This window comes from Leucopleurus acutus, assembly GCF_964270905.1.
Source record: "Leucopleurus acutus genome assembly, chromosome: 8".
NCBI classification, from domain to species: domain Eukaryota; kingdom Metazoa; phylum Chordata; class Mammalia; order Artiodactyla; family Delphinidae; genus Leucopleurus; species Leucopleurus acutus.
In genome coordinates this window covers 26,296,811-26,320,395 of record NC_139151.1, presented here as the reverse complement: position 1 = coordinate 26,320,395, position 23,585 = coordinate 26,296,811, and the positions used below count along the sequence as shown (strand labels likewise).

General features: G+C 36.8%; 1 protein-coding gene across 1 annotated transcript in view; it reads left to right on the top strand.

Moving 5' to 3' along the window:
- The window catches only part of GUCY1A2 (guanylate cyclase 1 soluble subunit alpha 2), a gene marked incomplete at its 5' end in the record, with an annotated part of 393,444 nt that overhangs the window by 235,914 nt on the left and 133,945 nt on the right, over positions 1-23,585 (top strand). The window lies entirely within an intron of this gene.

The window sequence follows — 23,585 nt, the reverse complement described above, 5'->3', positions numbered from 1 at the left end:
GAGTATAATTGCTTTACAATGGTGTGTTAGTTTCTGCTTTAAAACAAAGTCAATCAGTTATACATATGTTCCCATATCTCTTCCCTCTTGTGTCTCCCTCCCTCCCACCCTCCCTATCACACCCCTCCAGGTGGTCACAAAGCACCGAGCTGATCTCCCTGTGCTATGTGGCTGCTTCCCACTAGCTATCTGCCTTATGTTTGGTAGTGTATATATGTCCATGCCTTTCTCTCGCTTTGTCACAGCTTACCCTTCCCCCTCCCCATATCCTCAAGTCCATTCTCTAGTATGTCTGTGCCTTTATTCCTGTCTTACCCCTAGGTTCTTCATGACATTTTTTTTTCTTAAATTCCATATATATGTGTTAGCATACGGTATTTGTCTTTCTCTTTCTGAATTACTTCACTCTGTATGACAGACTCTAGGTCTATCCACCTCATTACAAATAGTTCAATTTCGTTTCTTTTTATGGCTGAGTAATATTCCATTGTATATATGTGCCACATCTTCTTTATCCATTCATCCGATGATGGACACTTAGGTTGTTTCCATCTCTGGGCTATTGTAAATAGAGCTGCATTGAACATTTTGGTGTATGACTCTTTTTGAATTATGGTTTTCTCAGGGTATATGCCCAGTAGTGGGATTGCTGGTTCATATGGTAGTTCTATTTGTAGTTTTTTATAGGAGTCTCCATACTGTTCTCCATAGTGGCTGTACCAATTCACATTCCCACCAGCAGTGCAAGAGAGTTCCCTTTTCTCCACACCCTCTCCAGCATTTATTGTTTGTAGATTTTGTGGTGATGGCCATTCTGACTGGTGTGAGATGATATCTCATTGTAGTTTTGATTTGCATTTCTCTAATGATTAATGATGTTGAGTATTCTTTCATGTGTTTGTTGGCAGTCTGTATATCTTCTTTGGAGAAATGTTTATTTAGGTCTTCCGCCCATTTTTGGATTGGGTTGTTTGTTTTTTTCTTATTGAGCTGCTTATAAATTTTGGATATTAATCCTTTGTCAGTTGCTTCATTTGCAAATATTTTCTCCAATTCTGACGGTTGTCATTTTGTCTTGTTTATGATTTCCTTTGCTGTGCAAAACCTTTGAAGTTTCATTAGGTCCCATCTGTTTATTTTTATTTCCATTTCTCTAGGAGGTGGGTCAAAAAGGATCTTGCTGTGATTTATGTCATAGAGCATTCTGCCTCTGTTTTTCTCTAAGAGTTTGATAGTGTCTGGCCTTACATTTAGGTCTTTAATCCATTTTGAGCTTATTTTTGTGTATGGTGTTAGGGAGTGATCTAATCTCATACTTTTACATGTACGTGTCCAGTTTTCCCACCACCACTTATTGAAGAGGCTGTCCTTTCTCCACTGTACATTCCTGCCTCCTTTACCAAAGATAAGGTGACCATATGTGCATGGGTTTATCTCTGGGCTTTCTATCCTGTTCCATTGATCTATCTTTCTGTTTTTGTGCCAGTACCATACAGTCTTGATTACTGTAGCTTTGTAGTACAGTATGGGATCAGGGAGCCTGATTCCTCCAGCTCCTTTTTTCGTTCTCAAGATTACTTTGGCTATTCGGGGTCTTTTGTGTTTCCATACAAATTGTGAAATTTTTTGTTTTAGTTCTGTGAAAAATGCCAGTGGTAGTTTGATAGGGATTGCATTGAAACTGTAGATTGCTTTGGGTAGTAGAGTCATTTTCACAATGTTGATGCTTCCAATTCAAGAACATGGGATATCTCTCCATCTATTTGTATCAACTTTAATTTCTTTCATCAGTGCCTTATAGTTTTCTGCATACAAGTCTTTTGTCTCCTTAGGTAGGTTTATTCCTAGATATTTTATTCTTTTTCTTGCAATGGTAAATGGGAGTGTTTTCTTGATTTCACTTTCAGATTTTTCATCATTAGTATAAAGGAATGCCAGAGATTTCTGTGCATTAATTTTGTATCCTGCTACTTACCAAATTCATTGATTAGCTCTAGTAGTTTTCTGGTAGCATCTTTAGGATTCTCTATATATAGTTTCATGTCATTTGCAAACAGTGACAGCTTTACTTCTTTTCTGATTTGGATTCCTTTTATTTCCCTTTCTTCTCTGATTTCTGCGGCTAAAACTTCCAAAACTTTGTTGAATAAGAGCGGTGAGAGTGGGCAACCTTGTCTTGTTCCTGATCTTAGTGGAAATGCTTTCAGATTTTCTCCATTGAGGATGATGTTCACTGTGGGTTTGTCATATATGGCCTTTATTATGTTGAGGAAATTTCCCTCTATGCCTACTTTCTGCAGGGTTTTTATCATAAATGGGTATTGAATTTTGTCGGCTGTACATCTATTGAGATGATCTTATAATTTTTCTCCTTCAGTTTGTTAATATGGTGTATCACGTGATTGATTTGCATATATTGAAGAATCCTTGCATTCCTGGAATAAACCCCACTTGATCATGCTGTATGATCCTTTTAATGTGTTGTTGGATTCTGTTTGCTAGTATTTTGTTGAGGATTTTTGCATCTGTGTTCATCAGTGATATTGGCCTGTAGTTTTCTTTCTTTGTGACATCCTTGTCTGGTTTTGGTATCAGGGTGATGGTGGCCTCGTAGAATGAGTTTGCGAGTGTTCCTCCGTCTCCTATATTTTGGAAGAGTTTGACAAGGATAGGTGTTAGCTCTTCTCTAAATGTTTGATAAAATTCGCCTGTGAAGCCATCTGGTCCTGGGCTTTTGTTTGTTGGAAGATTTTTAATCACAGTTTCAATTTCAGTGCCTGTGATTCCTCTGTTCATATTTTCTTTTTTTTTTTTTTAACATCTTTATTGGGGTATAATTGCTTTACAATTATGTGTTAGTTTCTGCTTTATAACAAAGTGAATCAGTTATACATATACATATGTTTCCATATCTCTTCCGTCATGCGTCTCCCTCCCTCCCACCCTCCCTATCCCACCCCTCCAGGCTGTCACAAAGCACCAAGCCAATATCCCTGTGCCATGCGGCTGCTTCCAACTAGCTATCTACCTTACTACGTTTGTTAGTGTGTATATGTCCATGACTCTCTCTCGCCCTGTCACAGCTCACCCTTCCCCCTCCCCATAACCTCAAGTCCGTTCTCTAGGAGGTCTGCATCTTTATTCCTGCATACCCCTAGGTTCTTCATGACATTTTGTTTTCTTAAATTCCATATATATGTGTTAGCATACGGTATTTGTCTTTTTCTTTCTGACTTACTTCACTCTGTATGACAGACTCTAGGTCTATCCACCTCATTACAAATAGCTCAATTTCGTTTCTTTTTATGGCTGAGTAATATTCCATTGTATATATGTGCCACATCTTCTTTATCCATTCATCCGATGATGGGCACTTAGGTTGTTTCCATCTCCGGGCTATTGTAAATAGAGCTGCAATGAACATTTTGGTACATGACTCTTTTTGAATTTCGGTTTTCTCAGGGTATATGCCCAGTAGTGGGATTGCTGGGTCATATGGTAGTTCTATTTGTAGCTTTTTAAGGAACCTCCATACTGTTCTCCATAGTGGCTGAACCAATTCACATTCCCACCAGCAGTGCAAGAGTGTTCCCTTTTCTCCACACCCTCTCCAGCATTTATTGTTTCTAGATTTTTTGATGATGGCGATTCTGATTGGTGTGAGATGATATCTCATTGTAGTTTTGATTTGCATTTCTCTAATGATTAATGATGTTGAGCATTCTTTCATGTGTTTGTTGGCAGTCTGTATATCTTCTTTGGAGAAATGTCTATTTAGGTCTTCTGCCCATTTTTGGATTGGGTTGTTTGTTTTTTTTTTATTGAGCTGCATGAGCTGCTTGTAAATTTTGGAGATTAATCCTTTGTCGGTTACTTCTTTGCAAATATTTTCTCCCATTCTGAGGGTTGTCTTTTGGTCTTGTTTATGGTTTCCTTTGCTGTGCAAAAGCTTTGAAGTTTCATTAGGTCCCATTTGTTTATTTTTGTTTTTATTTCCATTACTCTAGGAGGTGGGTCAGAAAGGATCTTCCTGTGATTTATGTCATAGAGTGTTCTGCCTATGTTTTCCTCTAAGAGTTTGATAGTTTCTGGCCTTACATTTAGGTCTTTAATCCATTTTGAGCTTATTTTTGTGTATGGTGTTAGGGAGTGATCTAATCTCATACTTTTACATGTACCTGTCCAGTTTTCCCAGCACCACTTATTGAAGAGGCTGTCCTTTCTCCACTGTACATTCCTGCCACCTTTATCAAAGATAAGGTGTCCATATGTGCATGGGTTTATCTCTGGGCTTTCTATCCTGTTCCATTGATCTATCTTTCTGTTTTTGTGCCAGTACCATACCGTCTTGATAACTGTAGCTTTGTAGTATAGTCTGAAGTCAGGGAGCCTGATTTCTCCAATTCCTTTTTTCGTTCTCAAGATTGCTTTGACTATTCGGGGTCTTTTGTGTTTCCATACAAATTGCAAAATTTTTTGTTCTAGTTCTGTGAAAAATGCCAGTGGTAGTTTGATAGGGATTGCATTGAATCTGTAGATTGCTTTGGGTAGTAGAGTCATTTTCACAATGTTGATTCTTCCAATCCAAGAACATGGTATATCTCTCCATCTATTTGTATCATCTTTAATTTCTTTCATCAGGGTCTTATAATTTTCTGCATACAGGTCTTTTGTCTCCTTGGGTAGGTTTATTCCTAGATATTTTATTCTTTTTCTTGCAATGGTAAATGGGAGTGTTTTCTTGATTTCACTTTCAGATTTTTCATCATTAGTATAAAGGAATGCCAGAGATTTCTGTGCATTAATTTTGTATCCTGCTACTTACCAAATTCATTGATTAGCTCTAGTAGTTTTCTGGTAGCATCTTTAGGATTCTCTATGTATAGTTTCATGTCATTTGCAAACAGTGACAGCTTTACTTCTTTTCTGATTTGGATTCCTTTTATTTCCCTTTCTTCTCTGATTTCTGCGGCTAAAACTTCCAAAACTTTGTTGAATAAGAGCGGTGAGAGTGGGCAACCTTGTCTTGTTCCTGATCTTAGTGGAAATGCTTTCAGTTTTTCTCCATTGAGGATGATGTTCACTGTGGGTTTGTCATATATGACCTTTATTATGTTGAGGAAATTTCCCTCTATGCCTACTTTCTGCAGGGTTTTTATCATAAATGGGTGTTTAATTTTGTCGGCTGTACATCTATTGAGATGATCTTATAATTTTTCTCCTTCAGTTTGTTAATATGGTGTATCACGTGATTGGTTTGCATATATTGAAGAATCCTTGCATTCCTGGAATAAACCCCACTCGATCATGCTGTATGATCCTTTTAATATGTTGTTGGATTCTGTTTGCTAGTATTTTGTTGAGGATTTTTGCATCTATGTTCATCAGTGATATTGGCCTGTAGTTTTCTTTCTTTGTGACATCCTTGTCTGGTTTTGGTATCAGGGTGATGGTGGCCTCGTAGAATGAGTTTGCGAGTGTTCCTCCGTCTCCTATATTTTGGAAGAGTTTGACAAGGATAGGTGTTAGCTCTTCTCTAAATGTTTGATAAAATTCGCCTGTGAAGCCATCTGGTCCTGGGCTTTTGTTTGTTGGAAGATTTTTAATCACAGTTTCAATTTCAGTGCCTGTGATTGCTCTGTTCATATTTTCTATTTCTTCCTGATTCAGTCTTGGCAAGTTGCGCATTTCTAAGAATTTGTCCATTTCTTCCAGGTTGTCCATTTTATTGGCATAGAGTTGCTTGTAGTAATCTCTCATGATCTTTTGTATTTCTGCAGTGTCAGTTGTTACTTCTCCTTCTTCATTTCTAATTCTAGTGATTTGAGTCTTCTCACTTTTTTTCTTGATGAGTCTGGCTAATGGTTTATCAATTTTGTTTATCTTCTCAGAGAACCAGCTTTTAGTTTTATTGATCTTTACTATCGTTTCCTTCATTTGTTTTTCATTTATTTCTTATCCAATTTTTATGACTTCTTTCCTTCTGCTTACTTTGGGGTTTTTTGTTCTTCTTTCTCTAATTGCTTTAGGTGCAAGGTTAGGTTGTTTATTCGAGATGTTTCCTGTTTCTTAAGGTAGGATTGTTTTGCTATAAACTTCCCTCTTAGAACTGCTTTTGCTGCATCCCATAGGTTTTGGGTCGTCGTGTCTCCATTGTCATTTGTTTCTAGGTATTTTTTTATTTTCTCTTTGATTTCTTTAGTAATCACTTTGTTATTAAGTAGTGTATTGTTTAGCCTCCATGTGTTTGTATTTTTTACAGATCTTTTCCTGTAATTGATATCTAGTCTCATAGCATTTTGGTAAGAAAAGAAACTTGATACAATTTCAATTTTCTTAAATTTACCAAGGCTTGATTTGTGACCCAAGATATGATCTATCCTGGAGAATGTTCCATGAGCACTTGAGAAAAATGTGTATTCTGTTGTTTTTGGATGGAATGTCCTATAAATATCAATTAAGTCCATCTTGTGAAATGTATCATTTAAAGCTTGTGTTTCCTTATTTATTTTCATTTTGGATGATCTGTCCATTGGTGAAAGTGGGGTGTTAAAGTCCCCTACTATGAATGTGTTACTGTTGATTTCCCCTTTTATGGCTGTTAGGATTTGCCTTATGTATTGAGGTGCTCCTATGTTGGGTGCATAAATATTTACAACTGTTATATCTCCTTATTGGATTGATCCCTTGATCATTATGTAGTGTCCTTCTTTGTCTCTTCTAATAGTCTTTATTTTAATGTCTATTTTGTCTGAAATGAGAATTGCTACTTCAGCTTTCTTTGGTTTCCATTTGCATGGAATATCTTTTTCCAGCCCCTTACTTTGAGTCTGTATGTGTCTCTACGTCGTAAGTAGGTCTCTTGTAGACAGCATATATATGGGTCTTGTTTTTGTATCCATTCCGCCAATCTGTGTCTTTTGGTGGGAGCATTTAGTCCATTTACATTTAAGGTAATTATCGAAATGTATGTTCTTATTCCCATTTACTTAATTGTTTTGGGTTCATTATTGTAGATCTTTTCCTTCTCTTGTGTTTCTTGCCTAGAGAAGTTCCTTTACTATTTGTTGTAAAGCTGGTTTGGTGGTGCTGAACTCTTGCAGCTTTTGCAGCTTTTGTAAAGGTTTTAATTTCTTCATCAAATCTGAATGAGATCCTTGCTGGGTAGAGTAATCTTAATTGCAGTTTCTTCTCCTTCACCACTTAAATATGTCTTGCGAGTCCCTTCTGGCTTGCAGAATTTCTGCTAAAAGATCAGCCGTTAACCTTATGGGGATTCCCTTGTGTGTTATTTGTTGTTTTTCTCTTGCTGCTTTTAATATGTTTTCTTTGCATTTAATTTTTGACAGTTTGATTAATATGTGTCTTGGCGTATTTCTCCTTGGATTTATCCTGTATGGGACTGTCTGTGCTTCCTGGACTTGATTAACTATTTCCTTTCCCATATTAAGGAAATTTTCAACTATAATCTCTTCAAATATTTTCTCAGTCCCTTTCTTTTTCTCTACTTCTTTAGGAACCCCTATAATTCGAATGTTGGTGCATTTAATGTTGTCCCAGAGGTCTCTGAGACTGTCCTCAGTTCTTTTCATTCTTTTTTCTTTATTCTGCTCTGCAGTAGTTATTTCCACTATTTTATCTTCCACGTCACTTATCCTTTCTTCTTCCTCAGTTATTCTGCTATTGATCCCATCTAGAGTATTTTTAATTTCATTTATAGTGTTGTTCATCATTCCTTGTTTGCTCTTTAGTTCTTCTAGGTCCTTGTTAAATGTTTCTTGCATTTTGTCTATTCTATTTCCAAGATTTTGTATCGTCTTTACTATCATTATTCTGATTTTTTTTTCAGGTAGACTGCCTATTTCCTCTTCATTTGTTAGGTCTGGTGGGTTTTTATCTTGCTTCTTCATCTGCTGTGTGTTTTTCTGTCTTCTCATTTTGCTTATCTTACTGTCTTTGGTGTCTCCTTTTTGCATGCTGCAGGTTCATATTTCCTGTTATTTTTGGTGTCTGCCCCCAGTGGCTAAGGTTGGTTCAGTGGGTTGTGTAGGCTTCCTGGTGGAGGAGACTGGTGCCTATGTTCCAGTGGATGAGACTGGTTATTGTCTTTCTGGTGGGCAGGTCCATGTCTGGTGGTGTGCTTTGGGGTGTCTGTGGACTTATTATGATTTTAGGCAGCCTCTCTGCTAATGGGTGGGTTTGTGTTCCTGTCTTGCTAGTGTTTGTCATAGGGTGTCCAGCACTGTAGCATGCTGGTCGTTGAGTGAAGCTGGGTGTTGGTGTTGAGATGGAGATCTCTGGGAGATTTTTGCCATTTGATATTATGTGGATCTGGGAGGTCTGTTGTGGACCATTGTCCGGAAGTTGGTTCTCCCACCTCAGAGGCACAACACTGACTCCTGGCTGCAGCACCAAGAGACTTTCATCCACACGGCTCAGAATAAAAGGGAGAAATATTAGAAAGAAAGAATTAGTAGAAGTAGAAAGAAAGAAAGACAGAAAGAAAGAATGAAGGAAGGAAAGAAATGATGGAGGGATGGAGGGAGGGAGGAAGGAAGAAAGGAAGGAGGGAAGGAAGAAAAAAGAAAGAAGATAAAGTAAATTAAAATAAAGTAAGATAAAATATAATAAAGTTATTAAAATAAAAATTAATTATTAAGAAAAATAATTTTTTTAAAAAAAATGGATGGGTAAAACCCTAGGAAAAACAGTGGAAGCAAAGCTATACAGACAAAATCTCATACAGAAGCATACACACAGACACTCACAAAAAGAGGAAAAGGGGAAAAAGTCATAAATCTTGCTCTCAAAGTCCACCCTCCTCAATTTGGGATGATTCGTTGTCTTTAGGAGGGAAGGGAGGAAAGAAAGAAAGAAGATAAAGTAAAATAAAATAAAGTAAGATAAAATAAAACAAAGTTATTAAAATAAAAAATAACTATTTAGGGAAAAAAAAGGATAGAACCCTAGGACAAATGTTGGAAGCAAAGCTATACAGACAAAATCTCACACAGAAGCATACACATACACACTCACAAAAAGAGGAAAAGGGGAAAAATTCATAAAGCTTGCTCTCAAAGTCCACCTCCTCAATTTGGGATGAATCGTTGTCTATTCATGTATTCCACAGATGCAGCGTACATCAAGTTGATTGTGGAGATTTAATCCACTGCTTCTGAGGCTGCTGGGAGAGATTTCCCTTTCTCTTCCTTGTTCTCACAGCTCCCGGGGCTCAGCTTTGGATTTGGCCCCGCCTCTGCATGTAGGTTGCAGGAGGGTGTCTGTTCTTCGCTCAGACAGGATGGGGTTAAAGGAGCAGCTGCTTCGGGGACTCTGGCTCACTCAGGCCGGAGGGAGAGAGGGTACGGAGTGCGGGGCAAGCCTCCGGCGGCAGAAGCCAGCATGACGTTGCCCCAGCCTGAGGTGCGCTGTGCGTTCTCCCAGGGAAGTTGTCCCTGGATCCTGGGACCGTGGCAGTGGTGGGCTGCACAGGCTCCCCAGAAGGGGTGTGTGGATAGTGACCTGTGCTTGCACACAGGCTTCTTGGTGGCGGCAGCAGCAGCCTCAGCGTCTCATGCCCGTCTCTGGGGTCCGCACTTTTAGCCGCGGCTCACGCCCGTCTCTCGAGCTCCTTTAAGCGGCGCTCTTAATCCCCTCTCCCCGTGCACCAGGAAACAAAGAGGGAAGAAAAAGTCTCTTGCCTCTTCGGCAGGTCCAGACTTTTTCCCGGACTCCCTCCTGGCTAGCCATGGTACACTAACCCCCTGCAGGCTGTGTTTACGCCGCCAACCCCAGTCCTCTCCCTATGCTCCGACCAACCGAAGCCCAAGCCTCAGTTCCCAGACCCTCCCGCCCCGGCCAGTGAGCAGACAAGCCTCTCAGGCTGGTGAGTGCTGGTCGGCACCGATCCTCTGTGCGAGAATCTCTCCACTTTGCCCTCGCACCCCTGTTGCTGTGCTCTCCTCCGCGGCTCCGAAGCTCCCCTCTCAGCCACCATCAGTCTCCGCCCGTGAAGGGGATTCTTAGTGTGTGGAAACCCTTCCTCCTTCCCAGCTCCCTCCCACTAGTGCAAGTCCTGTCCCTGTCCTTTTGTCTCTGTTTATTCTTTTTTCTTTTGCCCTACATAGGTACATGGAGCGTTTCTTGCCTTTTGGGAGGTCTGAGGTCTTCTGCCAGCATTCCGTAGGTGTTCTGTAGGAGTTGTTCCACGTGTAGATGTATTTCTGGTGTATCTGTGGGGAGGAAGGTGATCTCCACGTCTTACTCTTCCACCATTTTCCCCTCGTCCCCTTCAGGGTTACTTCTGAAATAGTTTTTTATGTGAAAGATCTTGAAGGTTGGAGCCCAAGACTGAGGAAACATCAGAAACTGTGGAAAATGTAGCTCCTCGTGTATTGTACTCTTTTTGGTACTGAGAGCTGTCTGCAATCTTGGATCTACCTCTGAGAATGGATGAGGTCACCTAGCTATATTTCTGCAAGCACCTGATAGATCCCAGAAATGTTTTTACTATGAATTCTTATAAACAAAAATCTTTTATTTGGCAAAGTGACCTTGAATCAAGGCAGACTTTTTATAACAGTTCATCAACCATGGGTTAAAAAATACAGAAAAAAGCCTCAAAATGTGAATATATTCCTAGTTTGGCAGTATGGCAAAGTAGATACTCTGACTGACCCTTCTGATTAAAATGTAGTGTTAAATAGTTTAGAAATAGTAGCTTTTTGAAAGTCACTAAGCATATCACTGATCTCAGGAAAGAGAGAAATGTGTCAATCACATTATATATATAGATAAAACAAAATTTGAGTGGTGAATTTAAGTGCTCTGTCATTAACAGTGATAATAGGAAACACTATCCCTCCATGAAGAAAGTCAAATTCAGGCTCCCCTGGTGGCGCAGTGGTTAAGAGTCCACCTGCCAATGCAGGGGACACAGGTTCGTGCCCCGGGCTGGGAAGATCCCACATGCCGCGGAGCAGCTAGGCCCGTGAGCCATGGCTGCTGAGCCTGTGTGTCTGGAGCCTGTGCTCCACAACAGGAGAGGCCACAACAGTGAGAGGCCCGTGTACTGCAAAAAAAAAAAAAAGAAAGTCAACTTCAATTCCCTCTTCAAAGAATTTCCACAGATATAGTTCTCTGAAAAATGACTGCCTAATACTAAAAACAAAACAAAATAAAACAAAGGGAAAAAAATCACACAGGAAAATGAAGTACTATGGGTTAAGAACCAGTAGAAACAGAAGATGAGAAAAACAGATCTGGAGTTGTCAAATATCAAAATTATTTGACACAGAATCAAAATGACAATGCTTAAAATAATTAAAGAAATAAAAGAGAAGCTTCACTACCATGTGTAAAATATATATCTAGTGGGAACCTGCTGTATAGCACAGAGAGCTCAGCTTGGTGTGCTGTGATGACCTAGATGGGTGGATGGGGCGGGTGGGGGAGTGGGAGGAGGGGTCCAAGAGGAAGGGGATATATGTATAAATATAGCTGATTCACTTTGTTGTACAGCAGAAACTAACACAACATTGTAAAGCAATTATGCCCCAATTAAAAAAAAAAACAAAAAACAAGGCTGGAACAACTAGGTTTGAAAATGAACCGGAGAATTTCTAAGCAATCAACAGAATACCAAAAGAAACAAACAAAAACCAAAAATCAAGCAAACCAAAACAAAAAAACTCTCAGTGGATGAGTTTAAAAGCAGATTAGATACAGCTGAAGAAAGTTCCTGTAAATAAGTCCAGAGAATTAAAACTGGGGAAATATGAATAAAAGAATGTAGGAGACTTTATACATTCAGTTGGAATTATCTCCACATGAAGATAATAGAGGGAATGCACAAAAAATTATTTTTTTCTGGAATTATTAAAAGACACTAATCAGTTCTCAGACACAGTAATCCTAAAGAATTCTACAAAAGAGAAATCATAGGAATCCAAAAGTATCTCTTTTTTTTACATTAAGTACATTAAAGTCTTTTTTATTTTTTAAATAATTCCATTTTAATTTATTTTTTGTGTTTCACATCATTTGTATTTAATTCCATAATATATCTGTGATTTATATAATGGTACATATATACATATTTGAGGTATAGTTGATTTACAATATTATATTAGTTTCAGGTGTATGACATGGTGATTCAAAATTTTTATAGCTTATACTCAATTTATAGTTATTATAAGATATTAGCTATATCCCCTGTGCTGTGAAATATATCCTTATATCTTATTTATTTTATACATAGTAATTTGTACTTCTTAATCCCCTACCCCTATCTTGCCCCTCCTTTCTTCCTTCTCCCCACTGGTAACCAGTAGTTTGTTTTCTATATCTGTGAGTCTGTTTCTTTTTTGTTATATTCATTAGTTTGTTTTATTTTTTTAGATTCCACATATAAGTGATAACATACAGTATTTGTCTTTGTCTGACTCATATCACTAAGTATAATATCCTCCAGGTCCATCCATGTTGTAGCAAATGGCAAAATTTCATTCATTTTTATGTCTGAGTAGTATCCTGTAGTGTGTATATATATATATATATATATATATATATATATATATATATCTCACATCTTCTTTATCCATTCATCTGTTGATGGACACTTAGAATGCTTCCATATCTTGGCAATTGTAAGTAACGCTGCCATGAACATTGGGATGCATGTATCTTTTCAAATAAGGGTTTTTGTTTTCTTCAACTATATACCCAGGAGTGGAATTGCTGGATCATGTGTTAGTTCTATTTTTAGTTTTTTGAGGACACTCCAAACTGTTTTGCACAGTAACTACACAAATTCACATTTCCATTAACACTATACAAGAGTTCCCTTTTCTCCACATACTCTCCAACATTTGTTATTGTGGTCTTTTTGATGATAGCCATTCTGACAGGTGTGAAGTAATATCTCATTGCAGTTGTAACTTGCATTTTTCTCATGACTAGGGATGTTGGGCATCTTTTCACGTGCCTGTTGGTCATCTGTATATCTTCTTTGGAAAAATATCTGTTCAGGTCTTCTGCACATTTTTTAATTAGGTTGCTTATTTTTTTGACATTGAGTTGTATGAGCTGTTTATATATTTTGTTTATATATTTTATATATTAACTGCTTATCAATCATATTACTTGTAAATATTTTCTCCCATTCAGTAGGTTGTCTTTTCATTTTGCCCATGGTTTCCTTTGCTGTGCAAAAGTTTTTAACAAAACTAAACATATCTTAATGAGACTGCAGTACTTGAGAGAAAAAGAGAACTTGATAAATGACGGAGGTGACATTCATCAATGGGGAAATAATGGGCTATTCAATAAATGTTTGGGGGCCAATTGGTTATCCATGTAAAAAAAATATATAACTGCACTTCATGTGTCTGCACATAAGTCAGTTACATGTGGGTAAATATTATAGGCTACAGAATATAATTATAAATTTATAATTAAGAATTTTAAAAAACAACTCAGTGTTCTTTATTGATTTTTTTTGAAATATAATTCACATACAATATGTTAGTTTCAGGTGTACTACATAATGATTTGACATTTGCATGCAATATGATATAATTAGAAATTTGACTTAGAGTAGGGAAGAATTTTTTGGAGACTAAGCAGGTCAAAAACTTTAAAGGAAAAATCATAAAGGAAACCATAAAGGAAAATGTGGATAAATTTTACTACATTAAAATTAAAACTTTTCTGTTGTCAAAGAACACCTAAAGAGAATAAAAAGTCAACCACGAACTAGGAGAATATTTTGCAATACATATAACCAATAAAACTATCAGTGGTTATCCTCATCAGTATTCAGATTAGATATATTAATAACACTATGATAAAGTTTTCCCACCTACTAGTTTGGCACAACTTTGAAAGTCTGACAGTGACACTGTTGCTGAGGAGTTAGAGTAGCAAGAAATCTCACACAGAGTTGGTGGGAGTATAAATGGTACAATTTACTTGGCATTAACTAGTAAAATTTAACTTGTGCCTTTCTTACAACCTGGTAAGCCCTCTCCTAAATGTTTGCTCCAGGGAAGTAGTTGTGCATGTGTAACAGAAGTCACACACAAGATTATTCACAGAAATACTTTCATAATAGCCTCAAACTGGAGATAACTTAAATATCCATTTAATAATAGAATGTATAAACTGCGATACATTTATACCTCAGTATACCATACAGCTGGGAAAATGAATTACTTCAGGAACTGAACATCAAATGGATGGATGTCAAAAACAATATAGTACAAAAGAAGCAAGTCATGGAGCAATTCTATAGAATTATTCCATTTAATTAAATTTCAAAACTAGAAAAATTGAAAAAATAATGCTATTTTGAAATACCTACCTTGAAGGAGAAAGTGGAAAGTAAGGAATGATTAATACAAAATTCAAGATGTTGCTTTCTGTAAGAGAAAGTAAAGCAATGATGGGATGAGGGAGCATGCAATAGGGAAGGTGGACATAGGGATTATAGTGAAAAATTATTAATTTTATTACTATTATTTAATGTGCACATATATGTTTACATTTGAAAATTTAAAAGCATGGAGAGAGAGTTTTCAAGCCACTCCCACCGGTGGTGAAAACAGGAAAGCAAGGAAAAATAAAAATTTTTTAAAATCTAAGTTTAAGTTCCCTAGGACATAATTATTGAATTACTCAAGTGTGTGAATGACACTCCTACAACTGCCAGGAAAAACAAACAAAAGGAATGCTGTCTCAAGTCTGAAGCAAACTGCAAAAATACACATTCCAGATGGAATTCATATCACTTCTTAAATTTTCAAGGCTACCAGCTGAGCAGACTTATCATTTGGGATTGTTTTTCTATGTTGGATTTTCTTTTATAGGAGATATAATGTTTATATTGATTCAGCATTGTCAAAGCAAACTTAAATTACCATAGAACCAAACCAGGGAATTGTTTTTTTACAATGTGCTCATCCATATTTTCATTTGTGGAATATAACATTGGCTCTGGCTTATTAATTACTTTTATCATATCAGAAGAGGAAACATCAATAAAGATTTAATAAGAATGCAGAAAGAGAATTCAAAATAATAAAATCACCTTAATAATTTTAGCTTCATTACTAATTTATATTATTTGCAAAGTTTGGAATTTTTTTTTTTTTTGGCATCTTAATTTGGTTTTCAATTGGCTTCTAACTTGTTACCATGGGAATGTTTCTAAACTTATTGAAAGAATCTTTCATTAAACATGCTTGGTTGTTACAGTAGAGTTGATATGTGATCAGTTGATTGTTTACTTCAAACTAAGTTTTTAGGCTTTTTAATATTTAACTTATTTGACTTGCAATAATTTCTGAAAACAAAGGAAAACTCCCCCAAACCTCTCAAATTTTGAAAAATAAATTACTAATTTTATATGGTTTTTTAAACCTATGAGGCACCTGTCATGATGGGAAACAGGAACCTGAATTATCAATTATAATTCCTTGCAAATGGTCGATAATGTTCTTGAATCATTAACTGTAAAACTGACTAGGTTAAACTTTTTAATTTTAAAAATTACTAGAGTACTTCACTGGTGGAACAAAGGTTAAGAATCCACCTGCCAGGACTTACCTGGTGGCACAGTGGTTGGGAATCTGCCTGCCAATGCAGGGGACATGGGTTCGAGCCCTGGTCTGGGAAGATCCCACATGCCATGGAGCAACTAAGCCCGTGCGCCACAACTACTGAGCCTGCGCTCTAGAGCCCATGAGCCACAACTACTGAGCCCACGTGCCACAGCTACTGAAGCCCACACATCTAGAGCCTGTGCTCCACAATAAGAGAAGCCACCGCAATGAGAAGCCTATGCACCGCAGTGAAGAGTAGCCCCGGCTCTCCGCAACTAGAGAAAGCCTGTGCGCAGCCACGAAGACCCAAAGCAGCCAAAAATGAATAAATAAAAAATAAATTTAGGGCTTCCCTGGTGGCACAGTGGTTGAGAGTCTGCCTGCCGATGCGGGGGATGCAGGTTTGTGCCCCGATCCAGAAGGATCCCACGTGCCGCAGAGCGGCTGGGCCCGTGAGCCATAGCCACTGAGCCTGCACGTCCGGAGCCTGTTCTCCGCAACGGGAGAGGCCACAACAGTGAGAGGCCCGCATAATGCAAAAAAATAAAAAATAATAAAAAAATAAAATAAATTTATTAAAAAAGAATCTGCCTGCCAATGCAGGGGACATGGGTTTGATCGCTGGTCCAGGAAGATCCCACATGCCACAGAGCAAATAAGACCATGTCCACAACTACTGAGCCTGTGCTCTAGAGCCCGTGAGCCACAACTACTAAGCCCACGTGCCACAGCTACTGATGCCTGTGCTTCTAGAGCCTGTGCTCCACAACAAGAGAAGCCACCACAATGAGAAGCCTGCACACTGCAACAAATAGTAGCCCCCGCTCGCCGCAACTAGAGAAAGCCTGCGCTCAACAACAAAGACCCAACACAGCCAAAATAAATAAATAAATAAACAAATAAATAAATAAAATAAATAAAAATTACCAGAGAATATAGCATTTTACTTATTCAGTTTAAAATACTCAAGCAAATTGTTTTTCTATAAGTACTCTAATGAAACTCAGAGGCTAGTTCTAGACTGGTTCTACCTAAAAAGTTCTATCTAACTAGCTCGATCTAAAAAGCATACAGAAATATGGTCTATTTATACAATAAATTTTGAAAAATCAGCCCAAAGAGGCTTCAGTTAAGACTGTTTTTAAAAATAGTGACTAGATTTTAAATATTTTATCAATACAATGTTGATCTTACTGGCTGAGTATATGGAAATGCCAGCAAGATGCCTATTTTTTCCCCACCCTATAGGATACCTGATTTTCATATACCTTAAACAATTGACAATTCAAGAAAAGTAATATCAGATATATATTATCTCCTTTTTGCTTGAGGTACTTACTTATACTGTGATTTTACTAGAAAATTGTATAATTTTCTCCTGTTCTTTAATTTTGTGAACCTAATCTTACCGAAGTATTTTGAATAGAGTTTTTAGTGCTGAAAGTCTTAACTTTTACTAATAGTTTAAATACTCTTTGAGTAAAATAACAAAATGTTTATTACTGCCTGTGCTTTATGCTTTAAAAAGTAGTGTTGCTAGGAAAAGAGAAGCTGGGTTGAGGACTGACTAGAAAATGCGATTAAACATATATTAGAAAGACAAATAGCATTTTCATGATTTAAGGGTTTTGAAGAAGTTTGAGTTAATGTGTCCAAATATCTAAGTTTTACTTTTGGACCTCAGTTTAAAAACAATATTTGTTGAGTATCATTAATAGGCATACAAATTCAAATTCTTTTTATTTGTTCAAAGAGTGCATTTTATATAAAGAGGCAATTATAGAGATTGTAAAATAGAGTTAAAAACAATGTGTAATCATGTTTTAATACTAATGTGGTTAACAATCTCAATTGCAAATCAGGGAAATGCTATGAATTTCTTCTAACTGCCTATCCCAAAGGCAGGAATATTAATTTACAATTTATGTGTACTGTAATACATTAAATTCTAGCTTCTCAAGCTTCAATTTAGCCTTCTAATGAGCTTATAGGATTTTTTGAGATGATGAAATAATTATTCTGCAGTTAATTTTTAAATAGTTGTTATTTACAAAGAAAACCTGATATTGTTATTTTAATATTTGGAGGGATTTGCTCTTTGCAAATATTGCAATAGTTAACCCCATGAGATTACAGCCCAAGATTGTATTTAGAAAAAACAAAATCTAATCATTTGATAACCTGATTAATTCTCTATGATTCTTTGATAGTTGTTTGTTTATACAATTATAATTAGTACTTTTCATCTTGAAGTGTGTATACTCATTTGAAATGTTCTACCTCTAGAATTTATATCTAAGGAGAAAACCTATGGGGTCAGAAAGAACTACGTAGGCATTTTATGAACTCACAATTAAGATACTGAACTCAGTTACCCTCATTTCTCATGTTTATCAAATAGACACATTTGAATTTACTTTTCATATCCTAGATAATGCATATAGTGGCAGTTTTAGTAAACCATTGTTTTATTGTAGCAATAATACACAAAAATACTTCATAATACTACTGGTAAAATTTATGGCCAACTATGCTTTTAATAGATCTATACTGTATAGTGAATTTATTCGGTACTAGAAATGTGTTTGTGTTTTTAAAAAAGAATGTGTTTAGATTATTTTTTCACTAAGAGTTTACCAGTAGATAGGATTATAACAGATTCTCTTCTGTAGTTTGCCTCTGTTTAATTATCAGAGCTTGAGTCTTATATACTCTCTTCAGATCTATCTTCTAACTCACTAATACCTCAGCTGGTTATGAAAATCATTTGTTAAACCCATCCACTTAATACTTAATGTTGATTATAGCAGTTTATAGCTGTTTTTAAATATAAATTTATTTATTTATTTATTTTTAGCTGTGTTGGGTCTTCGTTGCTGCACGTGGGCTTTCTCTAGTTGCAGTGAGTGGGGACTACTCTTTGTTGCGGTGCACAGGCTTCTCATTGTGGTGGTGTCTCTTGTTGTGGAGCACAGGCTCTAGGCACATGGGCTTCAGTAGTTGTGGCTCACGGGCTCTAGAGCACAGGCTCAGTAGTTGTGGCACATGGGCTCAGTTGCTCCACAGCATGTGGGATCTTCCCAGACTAGGGCTCAAACCCATGTCCTCTGCATTGGCAGACAGATTCCTAACCACTGTGCCACCAGGGAAGTCCTATACCTATTTTTAAAATTTCCATTTATCTGACAAAATTTTTATATTGCTTTTATTTATATCCTTGAATATATCAACCATAATTAATTTAAACTCTTTGCTTGATAAATTCATTCTCTAGAGCTTCTGTGGTCTATTACACTGTCTGTTCTTTCAGTTAATATTTAGTCATGTTACTTGTCTCCTGTGTGTCTATTTATTATTATTTTTTGTTTGGGTTCTGGAGATTGTATATAAAAAATTATAGAAATAACTTTAGACCTAGAATGATGTTACCCTCCTGTAGGGAAATTTTATGTGTGCTTCTGGGAATGATTGATAGGAGCTCTAGCAATCAGGAATCAGATGATTTAACACTGAGTTTAAGTCTTTCTGAGGGCCAATTTACTTCTGATTCACCTGATGTTTTTGGAATTACTTATACCTGTGGTGTTGCTGGTTACAGTCTCGTCTCAAAGTATAGAGGTTTTTATTAAGGCCTTCCCCTTGGCAATCCTTGGACTCCAATTTTTGTCCCTGTTGTCAAAAGCACTGCTCAGTTTCTCAACCTCTCAGTCACTTCTGAGGTCAGAAGATGCCATAATGGAAAAGCACTCTCAAATTTAGTGCTCACCTCACCTCAGGTTCATCTCCCCCAATCTTTTTTTTATTGTCTTGTGAGCTGAGCTACAGAGGGCTTTGTTCAAATTATACAATATGCTCTTACTAAAACCAAGCAGAGCCCTATGTAACAAAGCAGGACCCTATGAGGCCTTCTGGGGACAGACCCCTCCCCCATATCCTCTGCTTTAACTCCTCTCTGAAGTACCTAGATAACAATATCTATGCACATCTTCTGAGTTGTTTTACAGATGATAAAATCCCCACTAGATGGAAGACATTAACTATTTGGTGACCAGGAGTGCATAGCCCCCAGGCTTACTGAAGCTTAAGGATTGATAATTTAAACCCTGTAGAACTGCCCTGTTACCTCACAATCAATCAGAGAATTGTGTGTGAGCTGATCACATACCCTGTGACTCCTCTCCCTCACATGCCCTTTAAAAGTGTTTCCCTGAAACCCATCTGCGAGTAGGTGTTGTGAGAACTAACTGCCCTGGACTACTTGCTTGGTACCCTGTGATAAAGCTGCACTTTCCTTCGCCACAACACGGTGTCAGTAGATTGACTTTACTGCATGCAGGCAAGGGGACCCAAGTTTGGTTTGGCAACACCTGCAGGACCTTCCCAGGGACAGATGCCCCCACACACCCCCTGCCTCTTGTTTATAGAAAAGCTTTAGTATCCTAGGCTTTCCCTGAATTCTAAAGAGCAAATTTAGTCAGAGAAGTGAAAAAATGCAGAAACAAAGGAAAACAATCAGGCAAGACAAAATAATAATAGTTTAGCCATCAAATAAAGTCAAGGACCTTTAGTTCCTCCTCAAGGGCTATTGATAATATCTTGAGACACATTCTTGAGTTGTTTTGCAGATACTAAAACCCCCACCTGATGGAAGAAGTTAAGTGCACGCTGACCACCAGTACTTAGACCCCAGACCTGTTGGAGCCAGAAAACTGATAATTGAGATTCCTGAAATATCACCCTATTACCTCAACGTCAACCAGTCAGAGAATTGTGCACAAGTTGATCACATACCCCAGGACCCTCAGGTTTTTAAAAAACCCTCAGGGTTTTAAAACCCTGCCCCAGAAGTCATTGAAGAGTTTGTGTCTTTTGAGCATTAGCTGCATGCTCTCCTTGCTTGGCACCTTACAATAAAAGCGGTACTTTCCTTCACCACACCTAGTGTCAGTAGATTGGCTTTGCTGCACATTGGGCAAATGGACCCAAGTTTGGTTTGGTAACATTACTAGAAATGCAGTTTCAAAGTGATGTATATTTTTTACGAGTTTTATCTTACTGAGTAGATTCATTCTCACTAATCTACATTTATGCCTATTTTCAACCCAAGTCACAGATGAAATTATCTTTAAACAGAAAAGAGAAAACATCTTAACTGCATTGAAACTAGCTACTGCAGAATATTGATCGATAACATCAATTGAAGCACTTAACCATATGCCAGGCAGTCACTGTACCAAGTGCTTTCCATGTAATAACTTTTAAATTTCACAATAATTCTATGAAGGAAATATTGCTATTATTTTCATTTTAACAAGTGAAGAAAAGAAGAATTAAAAACAAACCTGAGAGTTCCTAATAAGTACACTCTATATAGACTTATTAAATAAATACAGGTTAAATCTCATATTGTGAAATTTTCCCTATTGCTTTGCATATTCCATTATTTAGTAAGTTAGACTTTTCATGGCTTTAGTCTTCAGGAAAATTTAAATTTATATTAGGTGTCCTCTTTAAGAGAATGGAAGTAAGTAATCTATTTTTAAAATATTCCATTCAAAATGATTAATTTATTAAATTAGAAAGACAGAGAGATATATTCAATTATGTGTGTGTTGGAAGGGAATGGATGTTATTCCATTGTTACTTTGAAAATTGCAATCACCAGCTAGACTGAATGGGAGCATATATTAGCCATCTTACCCCATTGTTTTTTCTCCCTTTATTTTCCTCTGTTTATTGTTTATTGTGGATTGTAATGTAGAAGGTACATATTTTAAAATGTCATATTTACATTTTGTCATAGGATAGTCTTTGAATTTAAAGATTGTGTCTTATATTCTAATTAATTATTTTTAGGTATTGAACAATATATACTTTAATAGGCAGAGCACCCTTAATGCCTTTCCACCACTCTCTAAGATATAGGTATAATGATTTAATACACAATGTTATATATGCAATGTGTATGTCAGTGAATTTCATTGCTAATTTATTTTATCTGTATCATGACTGTTTCCAATATAATATAGTCACTTATGTTACCACTTATATAATATGTAAGTCTAAATTTAGACTTTTAATCATATTTTTAGTCTATGAAAAAATAGTTTATCAGACACACATTTCTAAAAGCACTGGTCTTGCTGAAGAGTTTTTTATGATATTTGCCAAACAGATTTTCCAAGTAGATCTTTTGTAACAGTATTTGCATATTTTTGCTACATGAAAAAAAAAAGTAATAATAAGACTGTGAAGGAAAAACAGACCAAGCAATGGGGAAAAAAGATAAACTGATTTGCAAGAAACTGTGCATGTAAAATACAAAATTGCTCAGTTTGATTTTATGCAGCGGTCCTCTCACTTCCACATTTTCAGAAGAGAAATGCATTCTTTAGTGGGGACATGTTTAAATATTTTATAAAGTTATTTCATTAAATAATATCACCGTGGTGTAAATACTCCTAAAGAAGTTATAATCTATTTCATTTATTTTAGTCTGTCTCCAGGAGGGTCCTTCCCAGGAATACTGGTGCAACATCCTAAGAAGAGGTTAAAAAATTATATTAGTAAAGACATTAATTTTTGTTTGACTTTTGTGTGATGTCAGCTGAAAAAGAAATGCACAACCTAAAAGTTGAAAAGTATGTTTTATTTGGTGGATTTTCTGGGGACTCAAGCCTGGGAGGCAGCCTCTTAGATAGCTCTGAGGGAATGCTTTGAAGAGGTAAGGGAGGAGCCAGGATATATAGGAGTTTTGCAACAAAACCAGGTTAGTAGGAACATCAAAAGATCACTGGTTAAAGAAGATCAGACTTCTCAAGTTAACTAACTTAGCACTTTTCTATGTATGGGAAGATGCAAGAGTCTGGGCTTATTGAAGTCATTCCTTTGATATGTATCTTAACTGTCTAGGACCAGTATCAGGTTTTTCTCATCCTGAGTCCCCTCGGGGTGCATTGTTGGGCACCGCTGCAGTAGCTGAGAGCTTGGTGGTGGGTAGCCTGTTTCCATCCTGATTTCCCTCAGGGCTCCCATGGGGTGGGGACAGGCGGGGTGGGGGGAGGAGTAAGAAGGGCAGCTCTGGCTTGATGGTCACAACATCCTCTGTTTCCTGATATGGCAGGTGGCATTCTTGGTCCACATGAGCTTGTAGAAATGTGAAGCCTCCAAGCAGTTAAGTAGCTCAGGTTTTTATTATCTGAGTTTTATATAAAGAATAAGAATCTTTGTCGCCAATTCTTGCTGCTAAAAAGATATTAAGATGTGATTTCACCAACTGATTTTGAGAGGTAATTTAGCCCATCATCTTTTATCTTTTATAGTGTCTGTGTCTGACATTATTGAACAAGAGAACTTTTATTTTTTACTGCCAGCTTAACTTAAACTCTTTTAAGGCTAAATGCTCATATGCCAACATTAGCAGCCTGAATCTTACAATACCTAAAACGATGTGAAAATAAGATAGAATAATAGGTAAGACAGTAATGTGCTATCTATATGCTAACTACACTGCTAGGTTTTATGTCTTTGGTTTGTTATTCTGTCTCAAAACTTCATATCTAACTCCAAACAAAAGTTTAAAAATTATTTCAAAGTAACTTTCTTAGTTTTCTGAAATTATGAAAAATAAAATGACCACTGAAAACTAGCACACAGTAGATAGTCAGAACCATCTATAATTTATCAACAAACCACAGCCATGTTTTACATTATGTTGTATATTCTTAAAGGCTTTTTTTCTATACAAACAGAAATAGAATGTACAGACTTGAAAAGTAGATTCTTTTAAAAATTGGATGAACATTCAGTTAAGTGAAGTTATGAGACACTGTGTACCAAAGATGTACATGCATCCTAAACATGCAGGAGAGACTTGATAAGCCCTAGGAAGAATTTTTCTTTGTTATTACCTCACTCTGTATTTTCTTATTCCTAAAATTAAATATATGAGTCATTGTAAGGCAACTCTTTAATAACCTGAGT